An 18,777-nucleotide genomic window follows, 5' to 3' on the forward strand; every position below is an offset into this window, starting at 1 on the left:
TTTATGTATACATACATCACAGGGAGAATTTCCTGCACTAGTTTATAAATGTCCTAGTGATTATTATTAATAATAATAATAAACCATAAAATATTTAGTTGTTTTCAGCATGAGCTATTTTTTTTAATAAACCTGGTCCACTAATGTAACGTCTACGGCCGCGGACTGCCGTCCTGACTTACCCTCTGACGGCCGCGGCCATGGATGAGCAAATTCTCGGCGGCCTATCCCTCCTGGGAGATGCCGGCAATCACTTCCTCGTCTGGACACTGTCTCCAGCAGGGCGCGTGCGACCGTCGCGTGCACGGCCTTAAAGGGCCATTACGCGCACAGTTGGAGAATACTGCAATTAGCCCAGAATGATTCGGGACTATAAAAGGGGCTCTGCCCCCTCGATCCTTGCCTGAGCGTTGATGTGTTACCTTAAGTTTGTTCTTGCAAATGGTCTCTTAGTGTTTTCTAGTTCCCAGTGTTACCCGTTCCTGCTGCCTGTACCCTGTATCCTGTGCTACCATGTCTCTGTGCCATCAAGAGTTCGAGTCGTGTTGTGCCCTCCGCTGCATCTATTGTGTCGCACTCCGCCGGGTGTCTGTCTACTGTCGGAGCTTCATTTCATTTTAGCCTGAATCCATCGCCATTTAGCCTGAATCCAAATTGCCTCAGGTACCCTTTATGAACTATAGCCCAGTGGGTCCACACCCCGCGCCGTGACAGTAGGCTCAGGCTATATCTTTAACTTTCTCAATAATAATTTTTCTTTTTAGTGGTCTAATATATAGATTTTTAAGTCATAACGAGTTAAACGACTCTTTAACGTATTTTCTTTATAATAGCACGTTTTCACTTTAAATGTTTAACCCCTTCCCGCTCCTGGACGTACTATTAGGTCATGGTAGCTGTATCGTTCGCGCTCCATGACCTAATAGTACGTCTCGGGAGTAACAGCCGTTTCGGACGTTCTCCCGACACATACAGGAGCTGTGACAGCTGCTGTCTCGTACAGCAGCTGTCATAGCTCCTACAGCGGGGACCGATCGCGGTGTCCCCGCTGATTAACCCCTTAAAAGCCGCGTTCAATAGAGATCGCAGCTTTTTAGGGGTTAAGCTACCATCGTCGGCCCTCTACACGATAGCGGCCGGCAATGGTGACTATGGCAACCGGACACCAAACAATGGCGTCCGGCTATGCCATAGACAGAAGCCTAGTGGGTCCTGACAATGTCAGGACCCACTATGTTTGCTGTCAGTGAGTAGCTGACAGTTCTAATACACTGCACTACGCATGTAGTGCAGTGTATTAGAATAGCGATCAGGGCCTCCTGCCCTCAAGTCCCCTAGTGGGACAAAGTAATAAAGTTAAAAAAAAGTTAAAAAAAGATGTGTAAAAATAAGAAAATAAAAGTTTTAAAAGTATTAAAAGTAAAAATCCCCCTTTTTACCGTATCAGTCATTTATTATTAATAAAAATATATAAACAAACAAATAAACTATACATAATTGGTATTGCCGCGTCCGTAACGGCCTGAACTACAAAATGATTTCGTTATTTATGCCGCACGGTGAACGCCGTAAAAGAAAATAATAATAAACCGTACCACAATCACAATTGTTTGGTCACTTCACCTCCCAAAAAATGTAATAAAAAGAGATCAAAAAGTCGCATGTACCTAAAAATGGTACTGATGGAAACTACAGTTCGTTACGCAAAAAATAAGTCCTCGCACGGCTTTATTGATTGAAAAAGAAAAAAGTTCTGGCGCTTAGAATAAGGTAACACAAAAAGTGAATGATTTTTTCACAAAACTTAATTTATTGTGCAAACGCCATAAGACATAAAAAAAACTATAAACATCTGGTAACGCCGTAATCGTATCGCCCCGCAGAATAAAGTAAATATGTCATTTATAGCGCACGGTGAACGCTGTAAAAAAAATTGAATAGAAAAACAATAGTAGAATTGCTGTTTTTTAGTCACCGCACCACCTAAAAATAGAATAAAAACTGATCGAAAAGCCGCATGCACCCCAAGAAAACTACAATGGATTCCTCAAGGGGTCTAGTTTCCAAATTGGGGTCACTTTTGGGGGGTTTCCAATGTTTTGGCACCACAAGACCTCTTCAAATCGGACATGGTGCCTAATAAAAAAGAGGCCTCAAAATCCACTAGGTGCTCCTTTGCTTCGGAAGCCGGTGCTTCAGTCCATTACCGCCCAAGGGCCACATGTGGGATATTTCTCTAAACTGCAGAATCTGGGCAATACGTATTAAGTTGCGTTTCTCTGATAAATCCTTTTGTGTTATAAAAAAGATGGTATAAAGAGGATTTTCTGATAAAAAAAAAAGTACATTTCACCTCTACTTTGCTCTAAATTTCTGTGAAACACCTAAAGGGTTCATAAACTTTCTAAATGCTGTTGTGAATACTTTGAGGGGTCTAGTTTCTAAAATGGGGTGTTTGATATGGGTTTCTAATATATGGGCCCCTCAAAGCAACTTCAGAACTGAACTGGAACCTAAAAAAATAAATAAATGAGGCAATACTTCGCTTTTTACATTATACTGATAATGAGCCGTGCCCACCCCCCGAGATGACCTCAGTTTTGACCGTTTGTATAAACGGAGACCCCTATTAGACCGTTTCAGTGCCAGGTTTTCTTAATCATACACCCCCGAGAAGAGTATTTCTATTGATGAGTCCCTGGTACATTTTAAAGGGAGGGTTCAATTCCGCGAGTACCTGCCGGGTAAGAGGGCAAGGTATGGCGTGAAGATGTATAAGCTGTGCGAGAGTGCATCAGAGTATACCTACAGGTTTAGGATATATGAAGGAAAGGCCACCCCCAAACCAGACTGCATCCTGGACTACAATAGGTACATGGGAGGGGTGGACTTGTCAGATCAAGCCCTGAAGCCCTACAGCGCCATGCGGTGTGGTATAAGAAGCTGGCCGTGCACATCATACAGATGGCATTGTACAATGTGTACGTGCTATGTTGATGTGCAGGCCAGACGGGAACTTCTGGAAGCGGGGCCACACGCATCGTACCAGGGCGGCAACACTTTCCAGGAGAAGTTCCCCCAAACTGGTAAGAAGGGAAAAAGTCAAAAGAGGTGCAAAGAGGGGGATAAGGGATGACACAATATATCAATGTGACACGTGTTCCGAATAACCAGAGCTCTGTATGAAAGAGTGTTTTAACATTTATCATACATCCCTTGGTTTATAATTTACCCCAATTTTACTTACCCTGATGCACTCCGCACAGCTTTTATCCCTCCTCGTCTTTCCCCTCTGAGCCCTGCTGTGTGCCCAGGCAGCTGATAACAGCCACATGTAGGGTATTGCCATACCCGGGAGAACCCACATTACAGTTTATGGGGTGTAGGTCTCCGGTTAAAATGCTCACTACAACTCTAGATGAATGCCTTAAGGGTGTAGTTTTTAAAACGGGGTCACTTCTTGCGGGTTTCAACTGTACTGGTACCTCAGGTGCTTCTGCATACATGACTTCGCACTAGAAAATCCCCAGTAGGCCAAATGGTGGTGCTTTCCTTCTGAGCCCTCCCATGGGCCCAAACGGCAGTTTATCACCACAAATGGGGTATTGCGGCACTCAGAGCAAATTGCGCAACAGAATGGGGTATTTTGTTTCTTGTGAAAATAAGAAATTTTCAGCCAAAACTGCATATTATTTGAAAAAAATAATTTTGTTTTCATTCCCAGCCCAATTCAAATAAGTTCTGTGAAAAAACTATGGGGTCAAAATGGTCACAACACCCATAAATGAATTCCTTGATGGGTGTAGTTTCCAAAATGGGGTCATTTGTAGTTGGTTTCCATTGCTTTAATACCTCTGGGGCTCTGCAAATGCGACATGGCACCCGAAAACCAATCCAGCAAAATCTGGACTCCAAAGAACAAATAGCGCTCCTTTCCTTCTGAGCCCTCCCATGGGCCCAAACGGCAGTTTATCACCACAAATGGGGTATTGTCGCACTCAGGACAAATTGGGCAACAAAATGGAGTATTTTATTTCTTGTGAAAATAAGAATTTTTGAGCTAAAATGACATATTATTGGAAAAAATATATTTTTTTTTTAATTACCAGCCCACTTAAAATAAGTTCTGTGAAGAAACTATGGGGTCTAAATGGTCAAATTACCCATAAATGAATTCCTTGAGGGGTGTAGTTTCCAAAATACGGTCACTTCTGGTGGGTTTCCATTGCTTTGATACCTCTGGGGCTCTGCAAATGTGACATGGCACCCGAAAACCAAACCAGCAACATCTGTACTCCAAAGAACACACAGCGCTCCTTCCATTCTGAGGCCTCCCATGGGCCCAAACGGCAGTTTATCGCCACAATTGGGGTATTGCTGCACTCAGGAGAAATTGGGCAACAAAATTGAGTATTTTGTTCCCTGTGAAAATAAGAAATTTTGATATAAAATCACATCTTATTGGAAAAAATGACATTTTTTTAATGTCACAGCCCAATTCAAATAGGTGCTGTGAAAAAACTGTGCGGTCAAAATTGTAACAACAACAATAAATTAATTCCTTGAGGGGTGTAGTTTCCAAAATGGGGTTACTTCTGGTGGGTTTCCATTGCTTTGATACCTCTAAGGCTCTGCAAATGCGACATGGCACCCGAAAACCAATCCAGCAAAATCTGGACTCCAACAAACACATAGCGCTCCTTTACTTCTGAGCCCTCCCATGGGCCCAAACGGCAGTTTATCACCACAAATGGGGTATTGCCACACTAAGGACAAATTGGGCAACAAAATGGGGTATTTTGTTCCCTGTGAAAATAAGAAATTTTGATCACAAATTACATTTTATTGGAACAAATGACATTTTTTTCATTTCACAGCCCAATTCAAATACGTGCTGTGAAAAAACTGTGCGGTCAAAATGGTAACAACAACCATAAATCAATTCCTTGAGGGGTGTAGTTTCCAAAATGGGGTCACTATTGGGGGATTCCTACTGTTTTGGCACCTCAACACCTCTTCAAACCTGGCATACTGCCTAAAATATATTCTAATAAAAAAAGAGGCCTCAAAATGCACTAGGTGCTTCTTTGCTTCTAGGGCTTGTGTTTTAGTCCACGAGTGCTGTAGAGCCACATGTGGGACATTTCTAAAAACTGCAGATCTGGACAATACATATTAAGTAGTGTTTCTCTGGTAAAACCGTCTGTGTTACACAAAAAAAATGAATAAAGTTGAAATTCAGCAAGAAAAATTTAATTTGCAAATTTCACCTCCACATTGCTTTTATTCCTGTTAAAAAACTTTCTAAATGCTGCTTTGAATACTTTGAGGGGTCTAGTTTATAAAATGGGGTGTTTTATCAGGGTTTCTAATACATAGGCCCCTCAAAGCCACTTCAGAACTCAAGAGGTACCTTAAAAAAAAGGCTTTTGAAATATGAGAAATTGCTGTTTATGTTCTAAGCCTTGTAACGTCCAAGAAAAATAAAAGAATGTTCAAAAAACGATGCCAATCTAAAGTAGAGATATGGAAAATGTGAACTAGTAACTATTTGGGTGGTATAACCGTCTGTTCTACAAGCAGATGCATTTAAATTCTGAAAAATGCTATTTTTTTCAAAATTTTCTCAAAATGTTGCAAATTTTCACCAATAAACACTGAATTTATCGACCAAATTTTACCACGATCATGAAGCCCAATGTGTCACGAGAAAACATTCTCAGAATCGCTTGGGTAGGTTTAAGCATTCCGACGTTATTACCACATAAAGTGAAATATGTCAGATTTGAAAAATGGGCTCTGAGCCTTAAGACCAAAACTAGGCTGCATCCTTAAGGGGTTAATATACATATTGAACTTACTTTTTTTTTATTTTTATGTATTATAATAATTATTTCACTTCTAAATGAATATTTGAATTGTTTGTAGGTATATGGGGATGATCGATGGCCTGTATAGACATTTGTCTGCTGACATATCCTGTCATATCACACGCATACTGTGGGATGCCTGTTGCCAGCGTCCTTTATTCCTGTCGCATTGCACATGCGCGAGGAGCCTCGTCATACTATGACGTATGAGGCCCTGGCGCATGCACACTGCGTACGGTTAGGTGCCATCCTGGGTGTCTACATCCCTGCGTGCTGCACGTGCGCTGGTAGCCGACAGGGGTGGTTACGTCGTCGGCTACGGCGCATGCGCATTGCGCTTGTGTTGGTGCTGATAGCGGAGCTAACGTGGTGCTCGTCGGGAGAGAGGGAGGTAAGTGTGCTTGTTTGTGCACACACCTAAATGTAATCGTTATTAATATGCTGTTCTTATAAAAAAATAAGATGCACTACATTACAATTAATCACCCCCGAGGAAGCCACATAGTGGCGATACGCGTGGGGCAATCAGACCCCTTCATCCCATTCTTTTTGGCTATTTGGTATCCATGACGCTACCATGCTCACGGTATCATCTATTTGGCCGCTTATTAGGGTGGCAATCCCCCTCTGTATTTTTGTCCAGCATGATGTGCTGTTTTAAATGTTTTCAAACATGTCTATGTAGTGTGCTCATTTCTAAATTAACTTATTTTTGTGCAATTTGTAGTGACTATTTTGTCTGTTTGCCATTTACATACCCATATTGTGTGTTGATTTGCTATATTCTATGGAACAAAACTATGTCATGATGTAGCTGTCCCAAAACAACTTATCACCTATCCACAGGTAAGTTGTTAAGATGGTGAGATAAGCTCTTTAAATTAATTTGGACCACAGACCATACCCTTAATATAATTCAGACCCCAAACCAGACCCCTTAAAAATTTCCCAGCCCCGACCAGATCCCAACCTTTATTCACACCCCCAATCAGACCCCAGACTAGATCGCTAAATTAATTCAGACCCCCCCAGGCAGATCCCCCCCAAAAAAGTTTTAGACCGCAAACCTAACCCCTACTAGATCAGGTTTTCTTGCCCCTTCATTTCCGGGCACTTCTTGATTTCTGTGCCACCACATAAAATGTCCTGATACTGGCCAAGGTCAGGATTTTGGAAAGCAGGGCCCCAGCGGTAGTTATTTTGGAGAAATTAGTAGGCCCTACAATATAATGGACCCATTCATTTCTTCAAGTGAACTACGGCTGGGGATAACTTTATATGTACAGTAGCAATGTTAGGCCCCATTTTTGATGTTTGTGGCTGGGCCCCATCACAATAGTACCAGCCGTACTGCCCTGACGGCAACCCCGTATGGCATCTATATTTCTCACCTACAATTGGAAGAAAATGTCCCACTTAATTATATTTCTCTTGAATCTGTCTAGAATGAGATGTATAGTTTGTTAGAGTGAAGCATTTAATGAATATTGAAATATTAAATAACTAAAGTGATTTTAACTACTTTTTTGTAGTAAAATTGTGCGCGTCCGCGTCCTACGTATTGGGCGCATGCGCGGACGTCCTCTGTATATCCCTGGTGCCCGAGACTGTCTGTAACTTCTCGCACATGCGCAGTTGCGCACTTCTGTTTGGCTAATGGTGGCGCCGTGATGAGGAGTCTCCCGGAGGTGATCTTTGTTTTTAATTATTTATTACCACGCACATATGCACTTCACAGGTGTTTTCACCTTGAATTATTGGATGCATTAAGGAAACTATTGCTTTTATACTAAATATTGTAAAGCATCCATCTTAAACTATATATGATCTGTTCACACTTTTTGCATTGATGTGTGTTATTTACAATACTATCTTTTTATTGATGTATTTATACTTGTGTTTAATTTATTGATATTTAATTGGATTGCTGATTGATACTAGGATTTATACACTGCATTATTCACTTGTTTGTTGCTTGAGAAAGGCTCCAGTGGAAGGAGCTGAAACATTGCTGTCTATGGGACAATAAAGTACCCTCTTGTTTCACCTTGAAAAACGGAATGCTGCCTGATTTTTGTATCGTATAGAATTGGGATCTTGGTCTGCTCCTGTTGGCTTGCACCCACACAAAACTGGTGCTGCTGTATCTATTTGTTCATCTGTATACTTTTTTGTGTAACTTTATCATTAACTCATATGAAAAATAAGATTATGTATTTGTGCAGTTTCTGCATAATTTGTCATTAATAAAGTGAAGAAAATGTAACATTTGCATCATGTTTTGCTTTTATTATATTATAATCTAAATGTACTTTTATAATATTAAGAATTTACACAATTGGCAGCATTTTTTTTTTATTATTATCTTTTGTATTTTTGTATAATAGTTCAGCACTTCATTTGACCCTTAGTCATATTACATTTTTTTTTATCCCTTAACAACACTTGTGTGGAACAATTGCCCTCTCTAAATGCACAGTAAATGGCAGACCAGAAACATTTTACCTACTAATATAACATTATCTGCTGCTATTGTACACGGAGAAAAAGCAATTTATTGTGATTGCTAAACCACTGCAATACTGTAGCTAGATGTAGAAGCTAGAGAATGGTGAGTTATCTCGATCTGCTGATAGTACTGCCTTCTCTGAAGAGAGGCAATAGCAGTAATAGTTTCACTGACTTTATTGCTGTTGAAGCTACAGCAAATTTGGTAACTGCAGATATATTTTACAGTGGTTTCATAGTGTAATATTTACAAGCTACATGCATTCTGATTTATTTTATGATCTTGACAAATGTCATGAAAATGAAAATAAAAAAACAGAAAATGAAAAAAAAAAATTCACATACTGATGTAGTACGCTGAATTTTGCATCCTCACTAACTGCATAATGACAAATAAATAAAAAAATATATATATTATTTTAACTATACAAAGATTGTCAAGTTCCCTCTTTAAACAAATGCATCACCTTTATTTTTACTAATTAAAACAATATAATATAATCTTTTTTTATTTTATCATTATATAATTTTTGATTCTATTTTTTTTACATAATTATGGAGAAATCCATCTTGTCTGATGTACTGCTCTGCTCTGTAAACAGCAGTCCAGAGATTTGCTTTACCGCAGCCACTTGTATATAGGACACCCCAGACAGAAAACTACTACAGAAAACTTTGTGGCCATAGAGGTGGTGAGCTGATTCCAGCATCTATTTTTAATGGTGTGATCTTGCCTTTGGGATGACTGCTGAAAAGAGACCTCTACAAAATAAGGAATGTCATTTGCCAGTGGTCAGTGGCCAGTGTGCAAACAGCAATATTTCAGTATTTTTATTTTTATTTTTTTTAATATGGACGGTGACATCGAAAATTGGAAAATTAAAAAAACACCACTTAATTTAACAAAATTCTGTTTAACATAACAACATGATTTAAACAAAAGAACATTTTACAACAACTCATTGGGTGTCTTTTGGAGGTTACAAATCCTGAATCACACTCTCAACCAAATTGCACCCTACAGCGTGACAGAAGTTACACACATTTTTTTCCCCCGCGACATGTATGCATGTGACTTGATGTAGCACAACCAAAGTCACTGTGCAGCTCTAGCCTAACTGTTCTGTTAGGAGAAAGAGCTGAATCCTTTGGTTATTCCTGAGAAATAAAGCTATGTCTTAAATAAGAGAAAAGTTTCAAGTCAATATTACTTTAATTGCAGGGCCTCTTGCTTTCGTACAAAAGCAATCCTTTTTTGTCCTAATTTATTAATTCATTTATTTTTTAAATTCTTCTTTAAGTTGATTCACCATTGGATCACAGGACAACAAGCAGCTGAGTAAGGCTCTGTTCACATTAGAGCCATGGCTTACATTAATAACGAAGCCAAAACAGCTACAGGGATTATTTCCATGTGGATTCTGACAATTCCTGCTAGACCCTTTGGAGTTTTAATGGTGTCCATCAGAGTTTCTGACAGCAATATTCTTGCCATCAAAAATATTTTAAGCCCTGACTAAATCCTAAAAAGGTTATTCTGAATAGAGCCTAAAGAGTACTGGAAAATATCATGCACATAGACAAAGGTGAAAGCATATAAGGTTACAGTAAACATGTATAGGTATAGAGCTGGTCATACACTTTGGCAAAACAGGGTAGACGCAGCTGCAGTTTTGCCAAAATATACAATTCTAAATATTGCCTGGGATACTGAAGATAATCCTGATGTAAAGCAAAATGAGAACACAGTCTTGATTAACTGGAGGATTTTGCAAAATCAATGGGTACATTTTCATCTACAAACTAGGCTGCACCTAAAGGGGGATCACTGCTACTGGTTACCTAGGACGATAATACATGCAGAATAATGCAACAAATAATAAATATATGATAAAGTGAGCAACCATCAGAATAATATAATAATAAAATAACTCAGTTTTGAGTGGGTTCTCTTCAAAGGTTTATTTTATTACCATAAGGCCATGAAGACCGGAAAGCATGGGCAGGCAAGTGTCAGTAGGTTGATAGGGGGCTTGAGATGGTGAACTTAGAGGGTAGATCACAGTTGCATCTGCAAAATTGGTGCCTCTTTTTCTGGAGGAACATAAGAAATTGGTTTTGAGCAAACCCAATGTGGAAAAAGGTACATGTCAATGAGAGATTCACAGCTTCGGTGCTAAATTCTTGTGCAATTTCTTAGCATTAGAATTACTAATAATACAGTAGTTACTAAATGTCTCTCATTATTTGTGCGGGTACTACTGTAAAAGTAAATCAACAGTATTGTTCTACTGTATATTCAGTCCACATTATAATTTTTTTTACACTTTGGACTCTTAACTGTTAGGTTTAGGTCTAAAAAATTTTTTAAACATCTTCACACTTAGTAGAAATGCAAACCTCCTAATTATTGAGTTCAGGTGTTTCAGCCATACTCATTGAAAACAGGTGCATAAAATCAAGCTCACAGTGATGCATTTTACAAACACAAACATTGGTTGTAGTGTGGGTCGTAGTACAGAGCTCAATGACTTTATACATGGAACTGTCAGGATGCCACCTTTACCACAAGTCAGTTTGTGAAAATTCTGATGTGCTAGATTTGCCCCGGTCAACTGTAAGTACTATTATTGTGAAGTGGAGGTGCCTAGGTGTACCGACAGCAACGAAGAGGTAGACCAGAAATTTCACAGAGTGGGGCCACCAAACACTAAAGCGCGGGACACTAAAAAAAGCACCTATCATATGTTGTATTACCCACTACAGAGTTCCAAACTGCCTCTGGAAGTGAAATAAGCACAAGAACTGTGCGTCACAAACTTTGTGAAATGGGTTTCAATGGTCAAGGAGCTCCATACAAGCCTAAAATCATCATGTTCAATGCCAAGCATATGATGGAGTTCTGTAAAGCACGCCACCACTGGACTCTGGAGCAGTTGAAATGTGTTCTCTGTATGGATGAATCACATTTCTCTATCTGGCAGTATGAAGAACGAATCTGGTTTTGGTGAATTCCAGAACACTGCCTATTGAAATGAACAGTGCCTACTATAAAATTTGTGGAGAAAGGATAAGGGTTTAAGGCTGTTTTTCAGGGTTTGGGCTAGTCCCTTATTTTCCAGTGAAGGGTAATGTTAATGCTACAGCATACAAAGACCTCAACCTCATCAAACACACTTAGGCTGAATTGGAACGCTTATTGAAAGCCAAGTCTTCTCATCCAACATCAGAACCCGACCTCACAAATGTTCTTCCTGCTGAATTGGCACAGACACACTCCAAAATCTTTTTGAAAGTCTTCCCAGAAGACTGGGAGGTGTTTATAGCAACTCTGTATTGATACCCATGGTTTTGGAATTACATGTTTAACAAGCTCATATAGGTGTGATGACTAGGTTTCCAGATAATTTTGGTCATTTTTTTTGTATATGTAGTACCTCTAACCTCTTCAGCTACAAATATGCAAGAAATATTGTCTCAGTACTAAGTTCCAAGTAAAATCTCTCATCTTAGTGGCTTACCATTGTGAATAATCGTTTGAGAGTTTATAAACCATAATTATCCTTTAAGATTTGGAAAAAGAGTTGTGTCTGTTGCTTAGACAGTACCAAGTTTTATTAAAATATTTCATAGTTACAATATGAGTTCAAAATTAATAAATAGTAATTGTGCTAAAATGGAAATTGAATAAAGAAAATGATTAATGCATCACCAGAGTGATTTAAAATGCTCATAGATGATTAGGTATTCACTTTCAATGAGAAGTATAGAGATATGCGAGCCATTTTTATTTAGAGAAACAGAGCTATTAACAATAATACAGAAAAAAATAACTGTAATAAGGACTACAATGTGTCTTTGTATCATTATCTTTTTTCGATTATGAACATCTTGTCAACCTTTCTCTATATTGAATAGCTGGGTTAATTTTTTTTTGTATTTTATAGTAGTTTGAATTCTCTGATTCATTTCAGTTATGCTTTAGCTTGGGGCTTTCTACTTTTGATAAAATGTATGCAAACTTTAATCTTATAAGTAAGTTTTAATATTTAAAGTGGCAGCGAAACAAATAAAAGACTTATCTACACATTAATCTCAGACAAATTTTGCAGTCTCACGTTAATTTCATATTATGTCTACTTTTTTCTAGGCTTGCTTTAAAGACCATTACACAACAGTCATTGCTGCTTGAATAAATAATAAAGTTATATACTCTTTTAGTCCTACACTATATATAGTTTGAATATGTCAGATGATACATTTATCTTTATAAAATATTTATTCTGTGCATTATTCATTAATATTTCTGAGTTCTCAATTGACTCTTCATCTACTTGGGATACAAATTGAATCTTATGTCTATTAGGTTTCGATCACATCTGTGTTGTGACATTCCGTTGTTCTGCTCTTCTGCTCTGGAGCAGAACAAGGGAATAGTGTAAGCAATGGTTCCATTACACATTGGACACCAACGGCAGCCGACGGAACCCATTGACTTTAATATGTTCCGTCGGCTTTCCGACGGGGTATCCGTGATTTTACCAGAGACAATAGCATAGCATATATTTTTCTAGATGGGTTTTGTGAATCTTCTCAGATGTGTTTGCCAACAGTCTGATGACAAATATAATTTATTATATGTTTGCTAAATATTTACATTATTCTAATATATTGAATTACTTGTTGTAGTTTTTTTTTTAATTGTTATCAAAACAAGAGGCTAACAAATCACTTGAAATTTAACTGAAAACTACAAAACGAGAAAGAGAGATGATGTGATTGGTTGTTATGATCAACAAACTGTTTTTCTTTCAGATAGTTTGTATAAATATGCTCACTGAAACAACACATTTATTAAGGGAACCGGAAACCTGCATTTTCATCACTAAACCCACAACACCCTCAGGTAGGTTATGAAATATCCTTTTTAGCTTTCTCTCTTTTAGAATAAAAATCACCTGTTATAAAAAAGAATTGCCTTCATAGTCATATGCAAATTGTGTGAAAGGAGTCAGACACTGTGTTAGTGTCACGATCCGTGGGTGTGTGGTTCCACTAGGCCGCACCATTGTAGCGGAGTAGCAGCTAGCCAAACAACAGTCCTAGTACAAGAGTACCTTTAATAGTCCAGACAGTAATGGAGGCTCGGCACAGATGAACTTGCAGATACCAGATGTGGTGTATATCAGCAGGCGTGACAGGTGGCACAACACTACTCCAACACTCTAAGGCACAGGAACAAATATAGTACGGGATACAGGATACAGATAGCAGGGCACTCGAACAACAGCAATAGGATAACACTCAGGGACCATTTGCTAAGACTAACATGGGTAAACACAACAACGCTTAGGCAATGAGTGAAAGGGCAGAGCCCCTTTTATAGTTCAGGGTGATCATGTGTGCGCACTGCCCCTTTAAGGCTGGGCGCGGGCGCACGCGCGCACCCTACGGGACCCAGTGAAGCAATGCGGAAGTGAGTGCTGGAGTGTCCTAGGACGGAGATGCCGGCCAGCAGTCACAGAGTCATGGCCGCGGCCGTCGAGGGGTGAGTAGGAACGACGGACCGCAGCCATGGCCATTAGTTTCCCCCCTCTTACGCCCCCTCTTCTTAGGACCAGAGCGAGAGAGAAACTTTCTAATGAGGGTAGGGGCATTAAGATTCTCTTCTGACTCCCAGGAACTCTCCTCAGGACCAAACCCTCTCCAGTTCACCAAATAGAAAGTTCTTCCTCCTACCCTCTTGCAGTCCAGGATCTCCTTCACCTCAAACACGTCAGATGAACCGCTGGGAGCCACTGCAGGACTAGGAGTCTTACTATAGTGGTTCAGGACCACAGGCTTCAGGAGGGACACATGAAAGGAGTTGGGGATTCTGAGGGTAGGAGGCAGCTGAAGGTTATAGGAGACCGGGTTTATTTGTTGTAGTATCTCAAAGGATCTGAGAAACCTGGGAGCAAATTTGTAGGAAGGCACCTTTAGGTGAATATTCCTTGTGGACAGCCAGACTTTGGTAGATACTGAGGCAGATACTGAGGCGGCTCTCTTCTCCTAGTATCTGCCTTTCGCTTTATGCGATCGACGGCCTGCAGAATAGAGGACCGGGTTTGCTGCCAGACCTGTATAAAGTCTCCAAATGCAGAGTCAGCTGCGGTTACCTGGGATGTAGCTGGAACAGGAAGAGGGATTCGTGAACATTGGCCGTACACAATGTAGAATGGTGTGGAAGTAGTGGACTCACTTGTGTGGTTGTTGTAAGAACTCGGCCCATGGAAGAAGCTGTACCCAGTCATCATGCTGCGTGGAGATGAAGTGGCGAAGATAATTCTCCATGATTAGGTTAATCCTCTCGACTTGGCCATTGGACTGGGGATGGTAGACTGAAGAAAAGTCCAACCTCACGTCTAGGAGTTTACAGAGGGCTTTCCAGAACTTCGAGGTGAACTGAACCACCCGATCAGACACGATATGAGGAGGCAAGCCATGCAAATGGAAGATGTGTTGGATGAAGAGCTTAGCCAGTCAAAGAGGAATAGCAGAAAGGAGACTGGTCAGCGGGATAAAATTATCCATCTTCGAGAACCGGTCCACCACCATCCAAACCGTATTGCATCCTGCAGAGGAAGGAAGGTCTGTGACAAAGTCCATTGCTTAATGCTGCCAGGGAGCATTGGGCACAGGCAGAGGTTGGAGCAGGCCAGCAGGCTTAGAGTGAGCAATTTTGTTGGAAGCACACAAAGTGCAAGACGAGACAAAGTCCACAATATCTTTGGGCAGCATGGGCCACCAGAAGTGATGGGCAATCAGATCTCTGGTTTTACGAGCACCAGCGTGCCCAGCCAGTTTGGAGCTGTGCCCCCCAGCGAAAGATTCTCCTCCTGTCTGCCAACCGCACAAAAGTCCTCCCCAGAGGGATTTCTCTAACTTGCAGAGGATCAACAGAAACAATACAGGACGGGTCAATTATATTTTGCGGGGACTCCACGGTGTCCTCTGTCTCAAATGGACCTGGACAGGGCATCAGCCCCCATATTTTTGTCAGCAGTACGGTAATGGAGCACAAATTGGAACCGGGTGAAAAACAGTGACCACCTGGATTGACGGGGGTTCAGCTGTTGGGCCGACTGGAGATAGGTGAGGTTCTTGTGGTCGGTTTATATCAGGATGGGGTGAGCCGCACCCTCTAGTAGATGTCTCCACTCCTCCAGAGCCAATTTGATGGCCAGTAACTCCCGATCTCCAATAGTGTTAATGCGCTCTGAAAGAGAGAAATAGCCACATACCACTGCCTTCCCTTTGGAACCTCTCTAGAACAGAAGTGCACCTGCATCAACAGAGGAGGCGTCCACCTCCAACGAAAACTGTTGAGACACGTCAGGATGGAGGGTTGAGGCTGACGTGAAGGCACTCTTAAGGCTATTGAATGCAGTTTCTACCTCTGGAGTCCACACCTTGGCGTTCATACCTTTTTTGCAGAGGGTAGAGATGGGAGTTGTCAGTGAAGAGAAGTTTGGGATAAACTGCCGGTAGAAGTTGGCGAATCCCAAAAAGAGCTGTTTGGACCTCAGGCCTTGAGGATGTGGCCATTCCAGGATGGACTTTACATTCTCAGGATCCATCTTGAGTCCTTGATCCGAGATGATATAGCCCAGGAAGGGTAGAGAATTCTTCTCAAAAATGCACTTATCCAGCTTTGCATACAGATGACTCTCCCTTAAAGGCATCAGAAATTGACGAACATGCCTCCGATGAGTCGTCAGATCTGTAGAGAAAATCAGAATATCATCAAGATAGACCACAACACAGACATAGAGAAGATCTCGGAAGATATCATTGACGAATTTGTGGAAGACAGCGGGAGCATTACACAGACCAAAGGGCATTACCAGGTATTCATAGTGCCCGTCTCGAGTGTTAAACGCCGTTTTCCACTCGTCCCCGTGACGGATTCTAATCAAATTGTAAGCCCCACGCAAGTCTAATTTAGAAAAAATCTTGACTCCTCGTATGCGGTCAAATAGTTCGGAAATTAGTGGCAACGGATATTTGTTATTGACCGTGATTTGATTGCGACCCCGGTAGTCAAGGCAAGGGTGAAGAGATCCATCTTTTTTCTTGACAAAGAAGAACCCGGGCCTGGCTGGGGAGGAGAATTTTTGTATCAAACCCCTCTCCAGATTCTCCTTGATATAGGCCGACACAGACTGAGTCTCCGGCAAGGAGAGAGGGTATACACGACCACAGGGAGGGGACGTATTTGGAACCAGTTCAATGGGGCAGTCATAAGTCTGGTGTGGGGGAATTGTCTCAGCTTCCTTCTTGCTGAAGACATCTGCAAACTGAGAGAAATGAGGGGGTAATCCTGCCAATGACTGAGGCAGAGGAGGCTGGACAGGATGGATCTGTAACAGACAGCGGCTGCGACATTTGGAGCCCCATTGGAGAACCTCTCCTGAATTCCAGTCCTGACTGGGGCATGTAGTCGGAGCCAAGGCAGGCCCAGTAGGACAGGATTGACGGCTCTAGGCAAAACAAGAAACAAGACTAGTTCAGAATGATGGGCTCCAACTTGGAGCTTCAGCGGCTTAGTTTCAGATACGATCGGGTTGGGCAGAGGCAGTCTATTCACCGAGGCAACAGCCAAATACGTCTCCAGAGGGACTGTGGGCAATTGTAGAAGATCCACTAGGTCTTTTTGGATGAAGTTTGCTGCGGAACCTGAGTCCAGATAGGCAGAGACCCGGTGCATCTTTTCTCCAGACACTATGGCCACGGGAATGGATAGGTTCGAGGAGAACTTTCTATTTAGCGCTGTTGTACCTAGGGTTGTCTCTCCAACCAATCCTAGGCATTGGAGTTTTTTAGGCTTCTGAGGGCACAAACGCATAACATGGCCTCTGAGGCCGCAATACAGACAAAGTCCCGAAATGTGTGTTTCTCCTGGTTAGACAGTTTGAGCCGGTCCACCTGCATAGGCTGCTCTGGTGGAACAACTTGTGAGGGCAACAGAGATTGCTAAAGGTAGGAGCCAGCTTAGGGAATCTTCTCTCCCGATAAATGATGTGATGTGTACTGGCGTTCACCGCCTGGAGGAGTTGATCCTGTCATAATTGGCAGACTAGCATATCCGCCTGCATGATTTGCGAAGTTGTCAAGGTCTTGGGTTGACCAGCAGGGTCCATGGCCTAAGCGTACTGTCACGATCTGTGGGTGTGTGGATACACTAGGCCGCACCGCCGTAGTGGAGTAACAGCTGGCCAAAAACAGTCCTAGTACAAGGAAAATAGAAAGTTTTTCTCCAGCTCACCAGTCTTGACATTTTGATCCCAGATTGTGCACGGATCCTCGAGGCGGCACTCGGTTAAATCCTGATGCAAAGGGAGAATAATTTCAATCCAGCGCTGAGTTTAAAAGGAAAAATCTTCCACTTTATTGAAAAAACTGTTAAAACTTACACAAGCACAGACGGGTAGACGCACAGAGCCTATGCGTTTCAACTGATTCACTCGTTCTTAATCATGTCATGTCAGACAACCTTACTGTTTCACCTTGCATTTGTATGTGCAACCGCAGGTATGGGAACTCCCATTACCATCTTTTGCCCAATCCCTGGTTACATAGGGCGGAGAAAGCTCAAGGGAATTCCAGCCAATTAACCATTTGTTGCCCCAACTAAAAAAAAGTATAGCACATATTATACCTATTCCAATGTGTTACACATAACTTTATATAGGGGGCCTAAATGGATGTATAATATCAGGTAAATATTTAGAATGAATAAAAAAATATGAAGTGACTAGAAAAAATAGACCCAGACACAATCTCACGGCATGTCAGAGATCTGCAGTTGCTTCTTTACACAATAATCCCTATATTGTCATAAAAATGGCAGATAAGGGAGGCTCTATTGCCGTTATGGATAAAATTACTTATTGCTCCCAGATCTCTGAAATGCTGTCAGATGTGTTAACTTACAGAAAGTTGGATATCAATCCTACTGCAATTTTTCAAATAGCCCTAACTAAAATATTAAATGAAGGTTTAATAGAGGGTGTTATTACCCAAAGACAACATGATTACCTAAAAACTGATAATCTGGTGATTCCGATTCTCCATGCCCTCCCCAAGCTTCATAAAGGCATTAATCCACCTCCCATGTGTCCCATAGTTTCGGGTATAGGGTCTCTAAAAGAGAGATTGTGAGAGTGGTTGGATTCACTCCTACAACCCCTGGTCCAATGAATTCCTGGATATATACAAGACACTCGAGACATATTGCATATATTTCATAATAAAATGTGGCAGAAGAATTTCACATGGCTGAGTTGTGATGTGGTCTCCTTATATACAAGCATACCACATGAAATAGCCCTTACAGCCATAAATCTCCATTTATTGA

This window comes from Rhinoderma darwinii, chromosome 5 (genome assembly GCF_050947455.1).
Source record: "Rhinoderma darwinii isolate aRhiDar2 chromosome 5, aRhiDar2.hap1, whole genome shotgun sequence".
Taxonomy (NCBI): domain Eukaryota; kingdom Metazoa; phylum Chordata; class Amphibia; order Anura; family Rhinodermatidae; genus Rhinoderma; species Rhinoderma darwinii.